General features: G+C 47.3%; 1 non-coding gene across 1 annotated transcript; it reads left to right on the top strand.

The window, feature by feature from the left end:
* The first annotated feature begins 6,007 nt into the window (after positions 1 to 6,007).
* Positions 6,008 to 6,080, top strand: TRNAG-UCC (transfer RNA glycine (anticodon UCC)). The gene has a single exon. It is a non-coding gene; the product is annotated as a tRNA-Gly (tRNA).
* The last annotated feature ends 236 nt before the right edge of the window (positions 6,081 to 6,316 follow it).

The following is a 6,316-nucleotide window of genomic DNA, read 5'->3' as shown; positions in this document are numbered from 1 at the left end:
GATTGTCCTAATGTGGGCTTGGGGGTGAGTTCTGGTGTTTTCCAACAAGAAAGAGTTTTTGCCTTCTTTGGGTGTGGTTGAGTGGCCTAACGGAGAAGGCAATGGCACCCCACTCCAGTACTCTTGCCCAGAAAATCCCATGGATGGAGGAGCCTGGTAGGCTGCAGTCCATGGGGTCGATAGAGTCATACACGACTGAACGACTTCACTTTCACTTTTCACTTTCATACATTGGAGAAGGAAATGGCAACCCACTCCAGTGTTCTTGCCTGGAGAATCCCAGGGATGGGGGAGCCTGGTGGGCTGCCATCTATGGGGTCGCACAGAGTCAGACACGACTGAAGTGACTTAGCAGCAGCAGCAGCAGGGTGGCCTAAAGAGGCTAGACCTGGAGTCACCCACCAAAGAACAATCTCGATGTGTGCATTTATTGCAAGCATTGGCCAAAACCATCCGCCTAACCTTTCCTTCACTTACTGATGATGTTCATTACAGAAAAAGTGGGGAGATCAGATGAGGTATCTGAAAACAGAGAAATCTGTCGTGGTTCTACAGCTCAGTTTATTTTATTTTTAATTTTTAAAACATTGAAGTATAGCTGATTTATAACGTTTCAGGTGTACAGCAAAGTAATTCAGTTATTCTTTTTCATATTCTTTTCTGTTACAGGTTATTACAAGATATTGAACATATTTCTCTGAGTTATATAGTAGGATTTTGTTGTTTATCTATTTTACATACAATAGTGTGTATCTGTTAATCCCAAATTCCTAGTTTATCCCTCTATTCCTCCCTTTGGTACCCATAAGTTTGTTTTTTTTTGTGTCTGTGAATCTGTTTCTGTTTCATAAATAAGTTCATTTGCATCATTTTATTTTAAAGATTCCACGTGATGTGATATGATATTTGTCTTTGTCTGACTTACTTTGCTTCCTTTAATTGTCTCTAGGTCCATCCATGTTGCCCCAAATGGCATTATTTAATTCTTTTTAATGGCTGAGTAATATTCCATTATATATATATTATATATATAATATATATATGTAATATCTTCTTTTATTTATTCATCTATTGATGAATATTTAGGTTGCTTCCATGTCTTGGCTGTTGTAAATACTGCTGCTATGAACACTGGGGTGCGTGCATCTTTTCAAACTAGAGTTTTCATCTTTTCCAGATATATGCCAGGAGTGGAATTGCAGGATCATACCATAGTTCTATTTTTAGTTTTTTAAGGACCCTTCATACTGTTCTTCATAGTGGCTGCACCAATTTACATTCCTAACAACAGTGTAGGAGGGTTCCCTTTTCTCTACCATTTAGTTTACATCAGCTACATCTGCTAGTATTTCCATAAATGGTATTATCAGGGCCATTAGGTTTTTAGAAAGAACATGGGAAAACAGAGCCATGTTATGACCAGGCGGTGTTTGATGGAGCCATTAGCACACAACCGCGCAGGTAGGGACCCTCTGACCTTCATCTCCTGGCTGGCCAGAGGCACAGTGTGCTCCATGGATAAAAGCACCCTGTCAGCTCCCACTGCTCCAAGTCAGGAAGGTGGGTTGCTCTTGGGAAATTTGGGATGGGGACCACAGGAATAGTCCGGTGAGGAGGTGACCGTCAGCAGTCGGTGAGGGCCCTGCCCCTTCCTGCCTTGGCGATGAAGTCTGCGGGGGTGCCCCGCTGTCCCCTTCCTCGTGTCTGTGAACACCAGCCGCTGCAGCAGCATTCCTCTGCACTAAGGCTTCTTGTGCAAACTGTATGAGCTTTGCCATTCCCGGGGCCGGCAGGAGTGATGGGAGCGGCTGCCCCTGGGAGTTGTCCTCAGCCAGTGACCCACCGGGTGGTACCTAAGTCCCTTCTGGTGGGATGACCTCCAAGCCCCCCCAGCAGCACTGAGCTCCAGTCGCTCAGACACTCGAGTGGCAGCTGGTGACACTTTCTGTGCTGCTTCTCTCACTTCCCACCCCTCCACCCCACCACCAAGTGTCCTGTGGACTCACCTCCCTGTCAAATCCTTCTTACTCAAATCCTTGCCTCAAAGTCTTCTTCTAGAAGCCCACTGTCTGCCCGCATGACACGCAGGAAAGGAAGACAGATGGTAAAACCAGTACTGGTGATGACTGCTTTAAAGGGAAGCCCAAGAGTGGTGAGGAAGCTATGGGGACTCAGCCTAGAAGGGAAAGGATACCTTTGCTTTGCTGTTGTTCAGTTGATAAGTCATGTCTGACTTTTTGCGACCCCACGGACCCTGGCCCTTTTTACAACCGGCCAAGCCTGGCATTCTTGGCCTGGCTAGTTGCTTGGCATTCTCAAAGACAGATTGTCACAGGGACCTTTTCTAACATTCAGAAAACTCTTAGAGCAATTCAGAAACCTTTATCGAGTGCTTCCTTTGTACCAGAGGTCTAGCCTCAATACTGAGGCCAAAATACTGGATTTCTCTCAGGCAGTTCAGGATATAACCGGGGAGACATTGATTAGATGATCTAAGGAACAAGTGTGCAGACACAGATGTGCCGTGTGTGGCGAAGGGGAGGTGAGAGGTGTCCCGGCTCCTTTCACAGGAGGCTTTAACCTCGTCAGGTCCGTGGAGTGGAGCTCCAAAGCACGGGGAGGCTTTCACCAGATGCAAAGGGAAGGACACGTGTTCCAGGCAGAGGGTCTGGCATGTGCAAAGACACAGGGATGTTGGGGGATGTGGCTGGAGAAGCCACACAGGGCCAGCGAGATGCACTCGCAGGGGACGAGACTAGGAAATGCTGTCCCTGACCATTCGGTTTTACCCTAGGAGTCTCGGAGGCTATAAAGCCAGTGACAGGCTTTAGCTGACATGATTTAGCTGAAAGAGATCACTCTGGTTGCTATATGATCCACTCAGAGTTTATCTAAAGATTCCTTCCTGTCCCCTCCCTGCCTTTCTGGGCCATTATGACTCTCGGACTGGAACCAGGAGCAGGAAGGCCGGGATTGGCCTCAGCAGAAATGATGATCGTCGCATGCACAGGGTTCCTCCTCTTGCCAATTGCCATGCTGTTTCTAGAGGCATGTTCCTGCTGGAGGAGTAAGTGGGGTTGTGCAGCCTTATATAACATTTGGACGTCCCTCGCGGCTGGAAAACAGGGCTCCTGTCAGGCGATCAGCCCCAAAGAGCACGCCTTGGATCTGATAAACAGACGTTGGCAAACAGGAGGTTTGAAGGTGGTGCCAAGCGCTGTGGTTTGGACTGGTCCTGCAAGGGGAACAATTGAAACAGCTAACCATGTGCAGGAAGGGAAGACGTGGGGGAAACTCAGCTTGAGACAAAAGAGGCAGTGTGGGCTGCGGAGGGCTGCCGGGCACGAGTGGGTGCAGGGGTCTGCCCCTTATTGCAGCCTTGAAGGTGGCTCCCAGCCCACCCAGAGGGATGCCGTGCTTGCTGGCCATCGACCATCACTGTTCATCCACTAACGTTCCTTCCGGCGGTGACTTCTTCGAAAGTAAAGGGGTGAGGTGGGGTACCAGGCATGAGCAAAGGGTGTCAGTAAGCAGTCCATTATTAGAAGCAGCTTTTCTGTGCCAGGTGTTGCATTTTCCCTATTTCATCTCATTTCATCATTTCATCCTCACAACCACTCCAGGGAGACGCAAATGAGGATTCGGGAGCTGAGTGATGTCAAACGTTCCGTCCGAGGTCCTACAGCTGGTGAAGGGTGGGGTCAGGTCTGAGTGGCCACTGCTGACCTGTTCCCTTCAAGAGCGCCTAGCTGGACACTGTCCATCCACAGCTTGGTGAACCTAGGTCTCCTACCCTCACAGGAATCCTTTCTCCATCCAGTGAGCAAGCCGACTCTTCACCCGCTGCAGCCCCACGGCCTCCTGCCACCTCCTGCGGGACCTCATGAAACGTTTGCAGAAAGAGTGAGGCTGTGCTCAGGCATCCGCGTGAAGTGGTAAACCACCTGGGTGTGGACAGAGAGACTCACAGCTAGAAAGACCTCTTCTCCCACAAATGCTGGCTCTGGCGATGTTAAGATGCGCCCTTACTCCTGCACATTGCCTGTTCTACCCTGGAGGCCAGGCCGGGTGGAGGCTGTACACGTCTGTGTCTGTGTGTATTATACACAGCAAGTCCTGTAGCAGCCAGCTCAGCTGAAAGACAGAAAGTGGTTTGTTTGTTTGTTTTTTAATTTTTAAATGTAAAAGCCTGGTGGTTGTTGGAACAGATTTTGGCCTGTATTTAGCCCTGCATTTTTTTTTTTTTTTTTAAATTTCACTTCCACTAGGGGCTTAAGTTGTTGGGTTTGGACAAGAACTAGGCAGGCAGCTGTGACTACTTGCCTGTCGGGGTTTAATCTTCTTTCATTTGTGTGGGATGGTGGCCCACAAGGCCCCGGTTTGGTGCCGCCATTGCTTAAAACAGAGATCCTATGTCAGGCATCCATGAGCCTTGTGGTCCTTACTGGACACTTAAGTGTGGTGGCACTTACTGGACAGGCCACTCCAGAAGGCACGGGACAGACAACCATGAGTGCTTGAAGGCCTGCTTCTGGGCTTAGCAGATGAATGAAGCAAGCTGACTGTTCTCTCACTCTCGCCCACTGCCTGCCCCACCCCCCAAACCCCACACCTCTCTGACCATTGACATCTTACTTCAGTGACTTAACTTTTAAGGAGAGGTGAGTAAACTAACCCCTTTGAGAACAGATGTCAGGTTCTTATTCTATCGTGTGTTTTTAGCCCAAATACCCACACTTAGTTAAAAAGAAAAATTCTAGGACAGGACTTTAAAATTCTAGAAGAGATTAAATTTCATCTCTGTTGCATTTGGTTTGCAAAATCCTGGGATACCCACTATAACTGCAGCCCATTCTGGTTTAGGATTTAGGAAAAGGCAGAGGTCTAAATTCAGATCTTTCATTCAACCATTCGTTCAGCCAAGTTGCTGAGTACCTACTGTGTGCCCAGTACTCTTCCATGCTCTGGAATGCTCCGCTTTGTGGAATCTCCACTCTTAGGGAAAAGACAGGCACTAAATACATGAATAAACAAGGCACTTCCAGACCCCAGTCAGTGCCACAGGATGAGAAAATGGACTTTGTGCTGGGGCAAGAGGGAAAAAGTCTGATGGGCTGATGGGAAAGTCTTCCTGCTGATATTTATTTCCCATTTTCTACCCAATACATAGTCAAAGCTATGGTTTTCCTAGTAGTCATGTACAGATGTGAGAGTTGGACCATAAAGAAGGCTGAGCACTGAAGAACTGATGCTTTCAAACTGTGGTGCTGGAGAAGATTCTCGAGAGTCCCTGGGCCAGCAAGGAGATCAAATCAGTTAATCCTAGAGGAAATCAACCCTGAATATTCACTGGAAGGACTGATGCTAAAGCTGAAGCTCCAATACTTTGGCCATGTGATGAGAAGAGCCAAGTCATTGGAAAAGACCCTGATGTTGGGTAAAACTGAAGGCTGGAGAAGCGGATGACAGAGGACAAGATGGTTGGATGGCATCACCGACTCAACGGACATGAGTTTGAGCAAGCTCTGGGAGATGGTGAAGGACAGGGAAGCCTGGCGTGCTGCAGTCCATGGGGTCGCAGAAGAGTCAGATGTGACTGAGCAACTAAACAATGACAACAATTGGAGACAGATTTGAATGCAGTCTACAAAAGTTCTGAGTCTTACTCTCCTTTCACAACTGTTTCTTTACCAACGTCAGGATTGTCATGCCTAAATTCTTATTCACAGAAGGACACAGTCTCATGGAACTCTCCTACAAAACAAAGACTCTCATCAGAGGGCCTTGCCAGCTCCCCAGAAACACTTGGAGAATTCTGAATCCCCCTCACCTTGCTGGGACCTTGAGAAAGAATTTGGGTTGTTTCTTTGTTCTCATAGTTAGACTGAAATAGGGCCATCTCTTAAAGGTTGGGTGATGTCTATAGATCTGGCCCCAAACTGGCTATAGAGAATAGGTTTGAAATTTTAGAAATAAGTGTATTTCTTCGTAAGAGGGCCATCGGACTTCCCTCATGGTCCAGTGGTTAAGACTCTGTGCTTCCAATGCAGGGGGCACAGGTTCAATCCCTGGTCAGGGAAGTTCCTCATGCTCCATTGGTGGCAAAAAAAAAAAAAGAAAAAAGAGAGAGATTATGTATGATATGTATAAACACACACAAACATGTGCACACCTATTTATAGTTGCTATGGTGGTGTTGATGGTGGCATTTAATACCACATTCTCCATCTCACTTGACTTCTCACCTTGAAAATGACGTAAGTAACTCCTTCCCTAAAGTATGCTTGTATCTGCAAGTCAAAATATATGTTAAAAG

Source organism: Bos indicus, chromosome 13 (assembly GCF_029378745.1).
Source record: "Bos indicus isolate NIAB-ARS_2022 breed Sahiwal x Tharparkar chromosome 13, NIAB-ARS_B.indTharparkar_mat_pri_1.0, whole genome shotgun sequence".
In the NCBI taxonomy this organism is placed as follows: domain Eukaryota; kingdom Metazoa; phylum Chordata; class Mammalia; order Artiodactyla; family Bovidae; genus Bos; species Bos indicus.
The sequence above is the reverse complement of the archived record's forward strand: the minus strand, read 5'-3'. Positions and strand labels throughout refer to the sequence as shown.